General features: G+C 40.5%; 1 long non-coding RNA gene across 1 annotated transcript in view; it reads left to right on the top strand.

Annotated features, from left to right (window-relative positions):
• LOC126764341 (uncharacterized) overlaps positions 1–16,653 on the top strand; it is a 473,995-nt gene that overhangs the window by 437,440 nt on the left and 19,902 nt on the right. Inside the window, exon 2 of the long non-coding RNA XR_007667954.1 lies at positions 2,830–2,850. This is a non-coding gene — a long non-coding RNA (uncharacterized LOC126764341). The remainder of the gene's footprint in view (positions 1–2,829; positions 2,851–16,653) is intronic.

The raw sequence follows: 16,653 nt of genomic DNA, 5'->3' as shown, positions 1-16,653 counted from the left end.
AATATGGACTTTTGTGCCCCGATATGTGGCATGAATAGGATATCACTTTTTTATCAGACATTTATGTTAAGTCTTTTGTGTCATTTATGTTATTCGAGGTTTCGATTTGGTGAGCGGTTTATATATTTTATCGATTTAGATAGCCCACCTAGACACAATATCAAAATGGACATGTACACGGAACTTATACTAAAACACCATGGAAAATTCATCATGGGTGGTGACTTTAACGCAAAACACTCCTAATGGTGCTCAAGAGTTACGACACCGAAGAGAAGAGAGCTTTTTAAAGCTGCTATGGCTACCGGATGCGACTTTATGTCTACTGGCAAGCCGACTTACTGGCCTTCCGACACAAGAAAACTGCCTGACCTGATCGACTGTTTCATCACTCGACAAATATCTAAGAAATTCATTACCATGGAAAATGGATTGGACTTAAATTCGGACCACTCGCCAGTATATCTAATCTTGAATGGCCATCTACAAGAAATCGACATACCACCTTATCTCTTTAATAGACATACGGACTGGGAGTATTTCAAAGTTATGCTTGACAAAACTATTGATTCTAAAATAAATATAACTACTAAAGATATATTAGAATATGAAGTTCATGCATTTACGAAAACTATTCAAGAATCGGCTTGGGAAAGTACTCGTGTGCCCAAACAAAGAAACTTTTACACCAAATATCCTTCCGATATTTTGGAACTCATAAAGAAAAAAAGAAAACTACGTAAAAATGGCAAATCATGCGATTTCCTCAGTATAAAACAGAACTAAACAATTTAACTAAGATTTTTGGCACCAAAATAAAGTTATTTACAAATCAAAATATTTCTAATTATATTGAGTTATTAACGCCAAACAAACATAGGGATTATTCCCTTTGGAAAGCTATAAAAAGTGCTAAGAAACCAATATTGCCGAATGCACCCCTCAGAAAGCCAAACTTATCCTGGGCCAGAAGCGCGAAGAAAAAGCGAAAGTTTTCTCAGAGAAACTAACAAAAACATTTAGTCCTTTTGCGTTCAATGGCACTCTACCACAGCTGCAAGAATGGCAATACGTGGGTGAAATCCAACCAACAACAAATAAAGAAGTAGAAAATATTATTAAAGATAGATTTATACCAAAAAAGGCTCCCGGTTTCGACTTGGTTGCTGCTGATATACTAAAAAATCTAAATCGAAAAGCAATAGCAAAGCTTACGACGATAATAAACGCTTGCTTAAATCTCAGATACGTCCCACTCTCATGGAAAGTATCTGAAATCATTATGGTACAAAAACCTGGCAAAAGCGCACATGAAGCCTCGTCATATCGTCCAATTTCCCTGATGTCTATTTTGTCCAAACTACTTGAAGCTGTAATCATAAGAAGACTTCAGAACATAATTGAAGAAAAGGAACTTATACCCATTCATCAATATGGATTTAGATCTCAACATTCCACAATCGATCAAGTTCATCGAATAACGAGGATAATTGAAGATGCGATGGAAAAAAAGCACAATTGCACAGCTATTTTCCTTGACGTATCGCAGTCGTTCGATAGAGTACGGCACCATGGCTTACTTCATAAATTAAGACTTCACTTTCCACAGTATCTAACCGGACTAGTTGAATCCTATCTGAACAACCGATACTTCAGAATCAAGCAGGGACAATCATATACTATGTTACAGCCGATAAAAACAGGTGTACAGGACACCGCTTACGCGATTATAGCCGAGTTAACAACAGCTCGCCAGTCGTTTCTTCTTTTCGCTACGTGGCGCCAATTGGATATTCCAAGCGAAGTCAGGTCCTTCTCCACTTGGTCCTTCCAACGGAGTGGAGGTCTTCTTCTTCCTCTGCTTCCCCCGGCGGGTACTGCGTCCAATACTTTCAGAGCTGGAGTGTTTTCATCCATCCGGACAACATGACCTAGCCAGCGTAGCCGCTATCTTTTAATTCGCTGAACTATGTCGATGTCGTCGTATATCTTGTACAGCTCATCGTTCCATCAAATGCGGTATTCGCCGTGGCCAATGCGCAAAGGACCATAAATCTTTCGCAGAATTTTTCTCTCGAAAACTCGTAACGTCGACTGCTCGGTTGCTGTCATCGCCCAAGCTTCTGCACCATACAGCAGGACGGCAATTATGAGCGACTTATAGAGCTTAGTTTTTGTTCGTCGAGAGAGGACTTTACTTTTCACTTGCCTACTCAGTCCGAAGTAGCACCTGTTGGCAAGAGCAATCCTGCGTTGGATTTCCAGGCTGACATTGTTGGTGGTGTTAATACTGGTTCCTAAATAGACGAAATTATCTACAACTTCAAAGTTATGACTGTCAACAGGTCACTGCCAGACCCATTTTCTGTGCTTCCTTGTCCAGCCTGGAGAAAGCAGAACTAACAGCGCGGGTGTTGAGGCCGATGATATCAATATCATCAGCATACTCCAGGAGATGTACACTCTTATGGAAGATGGTACCTTCTCTATTTAGTTCTGCAGCTCGAACTATTTTCTCCAAAAGCAGGTTGAAGAAGTCGCACGATAGGGAGTCGCCTTGTCTGAAACCTCGTTTGGTATCGAACGGCTCGGAGAGGTCCTTCCCGATTCTGACGGAGCTTTTGGTGTTACTCAACGTCAGTTTACACAGCCGTATTAGTTTTGCGGGGATACCAAATTCAGACATCGCGGCATAAAGGCAGCTCCTTTTCGTGCTGTCGAAAGCAGCTTTGAAATCGACGAAGAGGTGGTGTGTGTCGATTCTTCTTTCACGAGTCTTTTCCAAGATTTGGCGCATGGTGAATATTTTGTCGGTTGTTGATTTTCCAGGTCTGAAGACACACTGATAAGGTCCAATCAGTTTCTTGACGGTGGGCTTTAATCTTTCACACAATACGCTCGATAGAACCTTATATGCGATGTTGAGGAGGCTAATCCCACGGTAGTTGGCGCAGATTGTGGTGTCTCCTTTTTTATGGATTGGGCATAGCACACTTAAATTCCAATCGTTGGGCATGCTTTCGTCCGACCATATTTTACAAAGAAGCTGATGCATGCTCCTTATCAGTTCTTCGCCGCCGTGTTTGAATAGCTCGGCCGGCAATCCGTCAGCCCCTGCCGCTTTGTTGTTCTTTAGGCGGGCAATTGCTATTTGAACTTCTTCATGGTCGGGCAATGGAACGTCTGCTCCATCGTCATCGATTGGGGAATCGGGTTCGCCTTCTCCTGGCGTTGTGCGTTCACTGCCATTCAGCAGGCTGGAGAAGTGTTCCCTCCATAATTTAAGTATGCTCTGGGCATCGGGCACTAGATCAGCTTTGGGGTTCTACAAGAGTATGCTCCGGTCTCGAAACCTTCGTAAGCCGCCGCATTTTTTCGTAGAATTTTCGAGCACTACCCCTGTCAGCCAGCTCATCAAGCTCTTCGTACTCACGCATTTCAGCCTCTTTCTTTTTCTGTCTACAAATGCGTCTCGCTTCCCTTTTCAACTCTCGGTATCTATCCCATTCCGCACGTGTTGTGGTCGATCGTAACGTTGCGAGGTAGGCAGCCTGCTTTCTCTCCGCTGCGACACGGCACTCCTCGTCGTACCAGTTGTTCTTTTGCACTTTCCGAAAATCAATGGCTTCGGTTGCAGGAATTTGAAATGCCGTCCCACAGTGCTTCCTTTCATTGGGGGTGTTTTTTTACGTGGCGGGTCCCAAACCCAGCGGACAACCCTATGCAGGGGATGTTTCGCCTTCTCACATTAGCTCGCCTTCGAATGGATGTTCTTAGGCTACCCAGAGGATACTTGGTCAAAGACCGGAAGTAGTGAGCTGCTTGAGCCATGTGTAAAAGAATCGTTTCTGGCCACTCCCAAGTAAATGGCGATGAGAGAACTTTCCTCACCTGCGTGAACTTCTACACATGACTACATCCCCTTACATATTGGAAATGAAGTAATCCCGTATTCCACCTCAGTGAGATATCTTGGTATGAGGTTGGATGCAAAGTTGAATTGGAAGTAGCATATAGAGAGAGAGAGAGGAGAGGATGGAGTCATGTGTAGAAGTTCCCGCAAGTGAGGAAAGTTCTCTAATCGCCATTCACTTGGGAGTGGCCAGATACGATCATTTTACACATGGCTCAAGCAGCTCACTACTTCCGGTCTATGACCAAGTATCCTCTGGGCAGCCTAAGAACATCCCTTTGAAGGCGAGCTAAAATGAAAAAGCGAAACATCCCCTTCATAGGATTGTGCGCTGGGTTTGGGACCCGCCACGTAAAAAGACACACCAATGAAAAACCAACAACAGCCTCGGATAAGAGATCCCCCTTTGATGACGACCATGTCAAACGAAATAAGGACTACGAATTGAGGGCATGCACATGGAATGTCCGGTCCCTTAATTGGGAAGGTGTCGCTGCCCGGCTGGTTGATGTCCTAGTAAAAACAAAGGCTGACATCACCGCCGTCCAAGTAATGCGATGGACGGGACAAGGACAGAGACGAGTAGGTCCTTGTGACATTTACTACAGTGGCCATATAAAGGAGCGCAAGTTTGGTGTAGGATTCGGGGTGGGAGAGAGACTCCGTCGCCGAGTACTATCATTCACTGCGGTGAATGAACGTCTAGCCACAATCCGCATCAAAGCGAGGTTCTTCAACATATCGCTGATGTGCGCCCACGCCCCGACGGAAGAGAAAGACGATGTGACCAGAGATGCTTTTTATGAGTGCTTGGAGCGCACTTATGAAGGCTGCCCCCGCCACGATGTCAAAATCGTGCTTGGCGACTTTAACGCCAGGGTGGGCAAAGAAGGTATCTTTGTCACCACGGTCGGTAAATTCAGCCTCCACGACGAAACATCCCCAAATGGGTTGAGGCTGATTGACTTCGCCGGGGCCCGAAATATGGTTATCTGTAGTACTAGATTCCAGCATAAGAAGATTCATCAAGCTACCTGGCTGTCTCCGGATCGAAAAACTACCAACCAGATCGATTATGTTGTGATAGACGGAAGACACGTCTCCAGTGTTTTAGATGTGCGTGCGCTCCGAGGTCCTAACATCAACTCGGACCACTATATTGTTGCAGCTAAGACTCGCACCCGCCTCGGTGCAGCAAAAAACGCACGCCACCGAACACAAGGAAGGTTCGACGTCGAGAAGCTGCAATCACAACAGGTAGCCAAACGATTTTCTACTCGGGTTGCACTCCTGCTCTCTGAGAGCACTTGTCAGCAACTCGGTATAAGGGGACTGTGGGACGGCATTTCAAACTCCTTACGTACAGCTGCAACCGAAACCATTGGTTTTCGGAAAGTGCAAAAGAACAGCTGGTACGACGAGGAGTGCCGTGTCGCAGCGGAGAGAAAACAGGCTGCCTGCCTCGCAACGTTACGATCGACCACTACACATTCGGGATGGGATAGATACCGAGAGTTGAAGAGGGAAGCGAGACGCATTTGTAGGCAGAAGAAGAAAGAGGCCGAAATGCGTGAGTACGAAGAGCTTGATAAGCTGGCCGACGGGGGTATTGCTCGAAAATTCTACGAACAAATGCGGCGGCTTACAGAAGGTTTCAAGACCGGAGCATACTCTTGTAGAACCCCCAAAGCTGATCTAGTGCCCGATGCCCAGAGCATACTTAAATTATGGAGGAGCCGACGTTCCATTACCCGACCATGAAGAGGTTCGAATAGCAATTGCCCACCTGAAGAACAACAAAGCGGCAGGGGCTGACGGATTGCCGGCCGAGCTATTCAAACACGGCGGCGAAGAACTGATAAGGAGCATGCATCAACTTCTTTGTTAAATATGGTCGGACGAAAGCATGCCCAACGATTGGAATTTAAGTGTGCTATGCCCAATCCATAAAAAAGGAGACCCCACAATCTGCGCCAACTGCCGTGGGTTTAGTCTCCTCAACAGTTTTCGAGAGAAAAGTTCAGCGAAAGATTTATGGTCCTTTGCGCGTTAGCCACGGCGAATACCGCATTCGATGGAACGATGAGCTGTACGAGATATACGACGACATCGACATAGTTCAGCGAATTAAAAGACAGCGGCTACGCTGGCTAGATCATGTTGTCCGAATGGACGAAAACAGTCCAGCTCTGAAAGTATTCGACGCAGTACCCGCCGGGGGAAGCAGAGGAGGAGGAAGACCTCCACTCCGTTGGAAGGGCCAAGTGGGGAAGGACTTGGCTGCGCTTGAAATATCCAATTGGCGCCACATAGCGAAAAGTAGAAACGACTGGCGCGCTGTTGATAACTCGGCTATAATCGCGTAAGCGGTGTCTACGCCAATTAAAAAGAAGAAGATATACAAAAAAAAGTTTCAGAACTAAAACTAAAATACCACAAAATAAACTGGTTGATTGGCCAAAAATCACCCTTAACAACATCAAATAAACTCTTAGTCTACAATCAAACTTTGAAACCTATTTGGACATATGGAATTCAACTATGGGGTTGCGCTGCCCCGTTATACATCGAAGCGGTTCAAAGATTCCAAAACAAAGTTCTGCGAAAAATGGTAAATGCCCCGTGGTACAAACGCAATTCGGATCTGCACCGTAATCTTCATTTAAAAATGGTTCGGGAAGTCATTCAAGTCAAGGTTACAAAATCATGTAAACAGTGAAGCCCGACAACTAGGAGAGACTAGAAATAGCAGGCTGAAAAGAACAACGTTTAATGTATTTATGATATATTACGAATCTAAGAAAATAACAAATATCATTATATTTAGTTGTTAAATTTAGTTTAAAAAAGAAAAGCTTGTTGTTACAGCTTTTATTGTTTTACTTCATACATTGGGAAAAATATTGCTTGTTAGTTTAAATTTATCACTAGTTGCAATTTCAATGAAATGTGAAACTATCATTTATTACGTTTCAATAAAAAAAATGTACTTTTATACCGAAAACTCTTTCAAGTTAAATAAGAGTTGCTTTCCTGAGCATTCAATTTAATTTCACTTTAATTTGATTAAATTATTTTTTCATAACCACAACAATGTATGTATATATAATATATGTGTTGTATTTTGTATCCGTAAGTCTTAAAGGGTATACCTATAAGTGTTTTTTATACTCTGAACAGGGTATATTAAGTTTGCCACGAAGTTTTTAACACCCAGAAGGAAGCGTCGGAGACCCTATAAAGTGTATATATAAATGATCAGTATATTGAGCCGAGTCGATTTACCAATGCCCGTCTGTCTGTCTGTCCGTCTGTCTGTATATATACGAACTAGCCCAGTTTTTAAGATATCGTTTTGAAACTTTGCAAAAGTCATTTTCTTTTCAGGAAGCTGCTCATTTGTCGGAACTACCGATATCCGTACACTATAACATATAGCTGCCATACAAACTGAACGATCGGAACCAAGTTCTTGTATAGAAAACTTTCACATTTGACAATGTACATATCTTCACAAAAGTTATTTTCTAAGGCAACAATGTAATTTCCGAACAAATCGTTCAGATCGGCTCACTATAGCATATAGCTGCCATACAAACCGAACGATCGGAATCAAGGGCTTGTATGGAAAACTTTCGCATTTGACGTGGTATCTTCACGAAATTTGACATGGATTACTGCTTAAGGTAATAATATAATCTCCGAAGAAAATATTCAGATCGGATTTCATAGCATATAGCTTCCATATAAACTGAACACATAGTTACTAAAAGAAATGCACATTTGAAGGGTATATTAGCTTCGGTGCAGCCGAAGTTAACGTGTTTTCTTGTTTGTCTTGCCCTCGTTCACTACCAGACCCATTTGCCTTACCTCCTTGTCCAGTCTAGGGAAAGCAGAACTAACCAATTGGCAATTGAGACCAATGATGCAGCTCGAATTATTCTCTCCGGCAGCAGATTGAAGAAGTCGCATGATAGGGAGTCGCCCTTTCGGAAACCTCGTTTGGTATCAGCTCGGAGAGGTCCTTCCCGATCCTGACGGAGCTTTTGGTGTTGCTCAACGTCAGTTTACACAGCCGTATTAGTTTTGCGGAGATACCAAATTCAGACATCGCGGCATAGAGGCAGCTCCTTTTCGTGCTGTCGAAAGCAGCTTTGAAATCGACGAAGAGGTGGTGTGTGTCGATTCTCCTTTCACGGGTCTCTTCCAAAATATGGCGCATGGTGAATATCTGGTCGGTTGTTGACTTTCCAAGTCTAAAGCCACACTGATAAGGTCGAATAAGTTTGTTGACGGTGGGCTTTAATCTTTCACACAATACGCTCGATCGCTATATGCGATGTTAAGGAGGCTTATCCCACGGTAGTTGGCGCAGATTGTGGGGTCTCCCTTTTTGTGTCTTGGGCAGAGCGCACCTAAATTCCAGTCGTTATGCATGCTTTCATCCGACCATATTTTACAAAGAAGCTGGTGCATTCTGCTTATCAGTTTTGTTCTTCGCCGTTAAAGTCGCCAAGCACGATTTTGACATCCTGGCTGGGGCAGCGCTCGTGCTACTAAATTGAAAATAACCGAAATAAAAGTGCCATCAATATACATATGTATATGTAAATCGACTCTGTTATCTCTTCGAAATTTTCATAGAAATGAAAACTCATCTGTCATACTGCTGAAGTTAGCATACAAATTTGTATGCTATATATTGTATTCCATAAGCAATATGAAGTCTTCACAGGCAATACGTACAGCAAGGCCTTTAGTATACCATAAATTTTTGCCTGTCGAGAAGCCCCGTCTATGACAATAGATTTTATAGTTGGTTAGCAATAGCTTCTGTTCCATCTAAGATGAACCAAGCAAGACTGTATATCAAAACCCAATTAAAGAAGAACAAGACTAGTGTTTTTTTTACGTTGGGAAAATAGCAGAAAAACAAATTCGGAATAGTCCCACCGAAAAACCTTAAGTTTTTCAAAAATTATTGGCGACTAGGACTAGTTATAACTTTCTTTATCTTCTATGTCTACAGGTAGAATACATATCTTTTGTACTGGTCTGTGTAAAATGTTCGTTGCCGTTCGAATTGCCACAGAACGCACCAAATTATCAATGCTGAGACGAAGTTCTATTATACGGCCTATTGCCCACTGAGCTGGTGGAATATTCTCACATTTAATCAGTACTAAGTGGCCTATTCGCACTCGCTCTGATTCTCTTCGCCACTTCTTGCGTTCCCGCAGTGTTGCCAAATATTCAAAACTCCTTGATAATAGTCTGTCGCTCTTTCCACTGTTTTACGCATTTAGCCGATGAATTTTCTTGAATTGCGAACGGAAATGGAATAACTAATCTGGATCCATCTGGAACTCTTACTGGGTGTCCTATGTTTTTGAGTAGTCCGTCCATCATCACAGGTTTCAACGATTCAATCTTACTTTTTTCTGGAATCCTTATAACAGTTTTCAAATCCATTATCTCTTTGTTGTAATATTTTGCTTGTTCTTGTCTCAAGAGAAACTTCATCCCTTGTATCGGGCACTAACTGTAACATTTCTTTTCTCTTAGATCGTCTCAACGGACTTTAATATTCGAAATGAATTTAAACATATATGCCACAATATCTAAAGTTCTTTTTAATTTGTCTACATATTCAATTAACGAAACTCTATTTCTGGTTGTACGCATTGAAGTATGGATTGATTCCTCGAACTCTGAAAGCGCGAAAGCTCTGAGTTCCACTTCAGCTTCCCCCACTGTATTTGGCAGAAACACACACTGTGGCCATTTGTCTGGAGTAAGTGATAACCAGGGTGGGCCGTGCAGTCATAACCTTTCATGTATAATCTTTGACGATTTCATACCGCGGCTTAATAAATCGGCAGGATTATCTTTGGTTTTGACATATCTCCATTATTGCACATCGGTATTTGTCTGTATTGATGATACGCGATTTGCCATAATCGTTTTGAGGTTGCGTGGTATCTTTTTTATCCAAGAAAGTAGCACTAGTGAATCTGTCCAAAATGTGTAGTCAACTTCTGTATATTCCATTTATCTTAATACATAAACAAGTAAACGAGTTACTAACTCTGCCGCAGCTAATTCAAGATGGGGCACCGTAATTTTTTTCATTGATGTAACACGTGTTTTTGATATTTTTTCCTGTCCATCTCTAGTACTTTTCGAATATATATAGTATATGTCAAGAACAAAATTTTCAAGAATTACAATGTCTTCCCAATAGTTTTAAAACCCTATCGCTATCTCTTCAGGTAAAGGTTCGTCCCAATCCAATTCTATACGCCATAAGTCTTGTATAATAATTTTTCCTAAGATAGTTACTGGGGAAATGAAACCATTTGGATCATAAAGTTAAGCAACACAACCTAATATTTTTCTTTTGGTTATAACACTTTCTATCTCAAGAGTCTTTACTGCGAAGGTAAAGTGATCTTGTTTGACCTTCCATTTTAATCCCAACACTGATGCTTTCTTTTCGTCCGAAAACATTAATGATCCTTCTTCTTCTCTCAAGTTCATTTCCTCCATAAGTTTTTTCGAATTTGACTTCCAGTTTTTCATTTCGAAACCGCCACCTTTTAGAATATGATCTCGCGATTCTTTTCTGCATCCCTCGTACACTGTATCACTGCTCGAGCAGCATTAAATGCAGAAGATGTCATACCATATGTTACGACCTTTAATCAATATTCTCTTATCAGTTCATCAGTATTCTCTCTCCAAAAAATACGCTGTAGATCCCAATAACTTTGGACTACTCGCACTTGTCGGAACATTTTTTTTTAATATCGCCTATGATACCAATTTTATGTCTGCGAAACCTGAGAACAATATCCGCTAAGTCGCGCTGCAACTTTTTACCAAGCATTTGCACTTTATTAAGAGAAATACCTCTATCTGTGCGGCAGCTGGCATAAAAACTACCCTGAATTTCTTTGTGACACAATGATGTGGTATGTGATACACCAGTTCTCCAGCTTTTACAGCCCTCGATACCGTTTCCATATGTCCTAACGTCTCATATTCCCTCATAAAGTCTATGTATTGTTTCTTTAGTTCGGGATCTCTACTTAATCTTTTCTCTAACAGCATAAACCGTCGCAATGCGTCAATGAAGTTCCAATATCACCAATATTTTCTCTCAATGGAATTGGAACAACAAATCAACCGTTTGCATCTCTTGAATATGTATCGACAAATATCTTTTTAACTTTTTCTTCTTCTTCAGTCCTTTTAAAAAATAAACCCTCTGTATCATGGGCTCCACAAACTACCATATCTAAATGAGTCTCAAGAGTGAGTCGTAATCAAAATCTTTGCAAAAGTTTTTACATTGAGTACCACTGGCACAATACCTGGCTCCCAATATTGTGGATCAGCAAGTGGTATGGTATATTTTACTGATGTTGGTTTCAACGTTCAGTAAGGTAACATTGGTTGCCAATTGTTTTCTTTTGGTAGAACCCAAAATTCTTCCTCAATGTACCCATTTGATTGAAACCACGGTCTTATCTTCAGTACTGTACGTCGACTAACTCCAACATATTTTCCATCTTGCATGATGTGTGAAAAATGGCAACTGATATTTTTCAACAAGCCTAGCGGCTATAAAGTATGGTTGTGCCCAACAGTCTAGTAGTGCTCGTACTGGTCCGAATATCTGACTATTTTCTTCCAGTCTTATAGATATAGTTGGTAACAGTGCAAGCTTTGAATCTAAATTGAAAATAAAAGCCTTAGAATAGTCTACATTGGAATTTATTTCATTCTCAATTGTCTTATGATCCTTTTTTATACCACTTAGCGATTTACGTTTTTTTAATAATTGTTCTTACTTTTCCAACAAACGCATTTGCATGTCGACTTTCTTAATTTCTTCATTGATGGTAACCAGGTCCTCTGCAATATTTGATTGCACAGGATGGGCATATGCCGCTTGGCGCTTGATGCTTCACATTTTTTCTTTAACTTTCGCCTGCGATGAGGTTCTTCAATCTTAAGAGTTAGGACTTGTTTAGCCAACTCTCTCTTTGAACAAAACAAGCTATTATGTTTTGCCTGCCCTGGACAACGAGTATAACCATTTTGAAAGCAATTACCAGCTATATGCCCCTTTTTGAAGCAATTCTGGCAGATATCGTTTATTCGCACAAAGTCCTCACGGAATCGCAAATTTAAAGCCGCAAACTCATCACACACCCATAGAGGGTGATCACCACCACAGGCAATACATGGAAATGATCTTTTCTCACCTCCTGTCGTACGTTCACGTTTATCATATGTGATTCGATCATTATTGTAATTTACCATGGCATCTTTGCACCGCGAATTTCGTAACTCCGCAACATTAACTAAAGCTGCAGCTTGGCGATCCAAGAATTCTAACATTTGCTTGTGTTACATTGGACATACGCTGAAGCTCATGAGCTCGCGGTATCCCTGCTATAATTTGCAAACGAATAAACAGTTGTAAATGTTCATGGCAAATCGGATACTTGCGGTCATGTAACTGATTGAGTCGATCCCAAACTCTATATAATTATCATCGGTAAGCTGCCATTCTCTTAGAGTTTGTGCAGCTCTACCAACCAGCAACTTTTTAAGTAAGAGAATTTAAAAGCTGGTGAAACATTATTATTTTTATGAATAGCAGCAGAAAACCGATCACGAAACCCTGGCCACATCGTTAATGTGCCATCAAAATTACCCCACGTATTTCTTAAATCATGTTGTTGATAAGGCATATTTACTTGTTCCGACATAGGTTGCGTCTCAATATAGTCGGCGTTGGTGCTAGTTCCTTGGCCTTTGTAGACAACATGGCTTGTGCTGTAAAATAGCGCAGCTCCACTAAAGCTGCAATGTAGTTATATGCACCGGCTTGTGTAGTTCTCATGTGCATCTACAAACCGTGCGTAGTAAACGTCCAACTTTTCAGCACGAACTTTCACTTCCTCCTGCGTAGCCTTTTCAAAATTAGCATGTTGGCAGTACTCCAAAATTCTTTAAATGGATTTTAATAAGCTGTCCAAAAGGTCTTGTCCTCCCATTCTGTTGTTTTCTCTCAACAATCGCTCATAAAAAAAAACAAAATTTTTTTCTGTATCAATAACTTCAATCAAATATGTAGGTATAATCAAGATTAAATCTTACACGAAATAGGAACGTCTTGTCACAAACTGTCCTTTTTCACGATTAAATAAAAAATTTCAACACCAAATTTTCAAAGCGGACACCAATATCTGTGCGCATTTGAATATATGTATGTAGAGTTGTCCACAAAATAATAGAAGTGCCAATATGAAAAATATGTTTGGCTGCATAAATTTTTTAAACCACATGTAAATGACGCGAAACAATAACGATACACATAACGGGATACTAGCATTAAAATACAAAACAAATTTTTATTGTGATGATAGCTATTCTACTTCTGGTTTGCTAGTTCTCGGAGACACTTGTTATTGCTTTCCACAAAATAATAGGAGTGTTAGATATTTCGTGTTCAAAATAGTCCTTAATATTAAAAATGTTCACAAAATTAGAAAAGTAAGTATAGTTCCATAATCTAGCAGCAATATAAATTAGCTATTATTTTATTTAAGCATTGGGTTTTTCTCCAGTGGGTAGAGGAAATCATTGTACAGAGGAAAAGCGGAAAAAGATCCAAGAAATCGTACAATGCTCTGCGCAAATGATGGCAAATGCCTTAAATTATAGAAACAAAAATGAAACTCGTAGACAAAAGCGCAAAACATCCACTGCAAACGATCGCAATATAGAACGCTACTGCAAAATTAATCCTTTTGCTTCAGCCAGGAGCATCCATGACGAACTATGTAAATATGTCAGTTAATACTGAAACTGTTCGTAGACATTTAAAGCATAACAAATTATTTGCTAGAAGTCCACGAAGAGGGCCCCCATTAAAAAGGAAGCACAAGGAAGCCGCCTACAATTTGCAAAAGGGCATGGCTTCTGCTCCGTGTCTAAATTGCGAAACATATTGTGGTCAAATGAATCCAAAGTTGAGTTATTTGGTAGTACAGGCTCTAGGAAATTTGTCTGGCGTCTCCTTAACTCAGAATATAATACCCGGTTTACCGCAAAAACCCTTATCATAATGATGGCCAATCATGGTACGCTGTCGTTTTTTACATTGTGGTGTTGGTCCAATTCACTTAATTGAAGGCTTCGTGGACCAATGGGCATATGTCAAAGTTTTATACAGTAGATTCCGGTTATAACGACTTTCAAGGGACCGACGATTTTACGTCGTTATAACCGGAGGTCGTATACATATAATGGATATTCATAAACTTAATATAACTAGATTAATCTCTTTTCTTTTACTTTTTATTCTTAATTTAAATAATCAGTAATTTTTGATTGTTTTGCAGTCGTTTTTGACAGTTAAAAACAGTCGCGCACCGCATTATTTAAATGAGAGATGCTGTGCGTTAAACTCTCGTCATTAAAATTCGAATGGACAAATCTATTTAGTAGTTCTGCAGCCTTCAGTGCCTCCAAAACGCTAGGTGCTGATTCATCTTCATTTCGATCTTCCACGTTGTCGTCGCTATCCTGTCCATCATCTAATATATTTTCAACAATTCTGTCTTCGGAAGGTTCCTCACAAGTCGCCACACCATTGTCAATAAGAACATATTCATCCAGTTCTTCCTTTGAAATCGGTAGCTGATTTTTTAGAGCTCTTGCCCAAACAGATAGAGGAATGTCATTTTCGATTTCAATATCATTTGAGCATGAGCTGCTGGAACCATCTAAATTTTCTACTGCAAGCCCAGAATGCTTAAAACAATTCGCAATTGTCAATGGTGAAAGTTGTTGCCATGCATCATTTATCATTAAAATGGCATCAAGTATGGTTATTTTCGGGTAATTTCCATCTTTGTTTTCATCCATATTGCTGATTATTTTAAGTACAAGATTTTTCCGAAAAGTTGATTTAATCACTCGAATTATGCCTTGATCCATTGGTTGTAATACAGATGTCGTATTTGGTGGAAGGAAAACTAATGTCATATTCGTTAGGTCACTAATTTGCGGATGGGCTGGACAATTATCAACTAATAGCAATATCTTCTTTTTCCGCTTTTTAAGCTCAGCATCCCAATCCCGTACCCAATTAATAAAAATTGTAGATGTCATCCATGCCCGGCGATTACTATAGTAGTCAACAGGCAAAGACTGAACATTTTTAAAGCATCTAGGTCGCTTTGATTTTCCAATGACCAATAAATGCTTTTTCATATTACCACTCATATTGGCTGCAACAAGCACATTTATCCTTTCCTTGGACAGCTTCCCTCCAGTGCATTTTTCACTGACCTTAAAGCGGCTTATCCAACTCACAGTACAATTAAAATTTTCAATTTTAAATTGCTTAGCGAAAAAATTTGCTTTTTCTTGAAGCAGTGGACCACTTTATGGGATTCCTCGACTGCGTTGCAATATGAACCACTGTAACAATGCTTTGTCCACTTGATCTTGAGTTGAAGCTCTGACGCGTTTCGGCTTTAAGATATTACTATTAAATAACGTTTTAATTTTTTATTTATTTTTTTTGATAGTGGCAATTGTTGTGTGGCTTACGCAGAATTCTTTTGCCAGAGTAACGTTACGCTCACCGGCTTCCAGGCGCCGAATAATTTGCATTTTTTCTTCAACAGAGAAGCACTTTCATTTTTGAGACATTTTGCGGGTGTAATGCACAAGTGTCGAGCTTAAACTGAATGACTTCCTTATTGCGCATTTTGCGCATTTTACGCATTAACTCACATTTGGCGAATTTACGCATTCAAAAAAATGGAAAATTGGAAAAAACCAAAAAAACTAGAAATATAACGGGACATCCTATCGAATAGGCTATGTGGTCTGCACACGCACGCTGTAAACATTTGTATGACGTCAGCATTGCACTTCGACTATCTCTCTTTAGCAGCAGCGTTGCTAAGGCGACGGCTAAAACTGACAGAGAGTAGAGAGAGTGTAAGAGCCTTCGTGTCTCTGCTACGCACACAAGCAAGGGTTTCTAATTACGTCGTTTGATGCTTAAATTTGTTGGCATTATTTTGCTGAATTTTTTTTTTCGTCGCTATATCCGGTTGAATTCTGAAAAATTTCGTCGGTATAAGCGGTTAGTCGCTAAAAGCGGAGACGTACTGTGTATGGGGACCAACCAAGCCATCGAGTTTTCGTCGCAATAACCGGACGGACACTATAAGCGGAGTCGTTATAACCGGATTCTACTGTATGAGGTAATGTTGACACATGCCTCATGGAATATGTCATTGATATGGGTATATCAACAGGATAATGACCCTAAACATACCAACAAGTGTGCTAAAAAAATGGCTAGGGCCAACGGAGTTGAGGTAATGTGGTGACCTGCTTAGTCTCCTGACCTCAAACCCATTGAAAACCTGTGGACAGATATCAAGAAGAAAGTAGCTGAAAACCAACCAATTCAAGTGAAAGAGGCTTGGAAAGGAATACCGATAAAACGTTGCCAGGATCTCATAGACTCAATGCCTCGGAGATGTGATGCTGTGTTAAAAAAAATTGAGGTTATTCAACGAAATATTAATTATTTTAATATTCTGTGAAACTTTGGAACCATTACATATTAAAATTTTAGAACGGTCCTGTACTACATAAAATACTCCTATTTTTTGTGGAGCTAGTTTTTTAGT

This window comes from Bactrocera neohumeralis, unplaced genomic scaffold (assembly GCF_024586455.1).
Source record: "Bactrocera neohumeralis isolate Rockhampton unplaced genomic scaffold, APGP_CSIRO_Bneo_wtdbg2-racon-allhic-juicebox.fasta_v2 cluster09, whole genome shotgun sequence".
NCBI classification, from domain to species: Eukaryota; Metazoa; Arthropoda; class Insecta; order Diptera; family Tephritidae; genus Bactrocera; species Bactrocera neohumeralis.
This window is presented reverse-complemented; position numbering and strand designations above follow the sequence as displayed.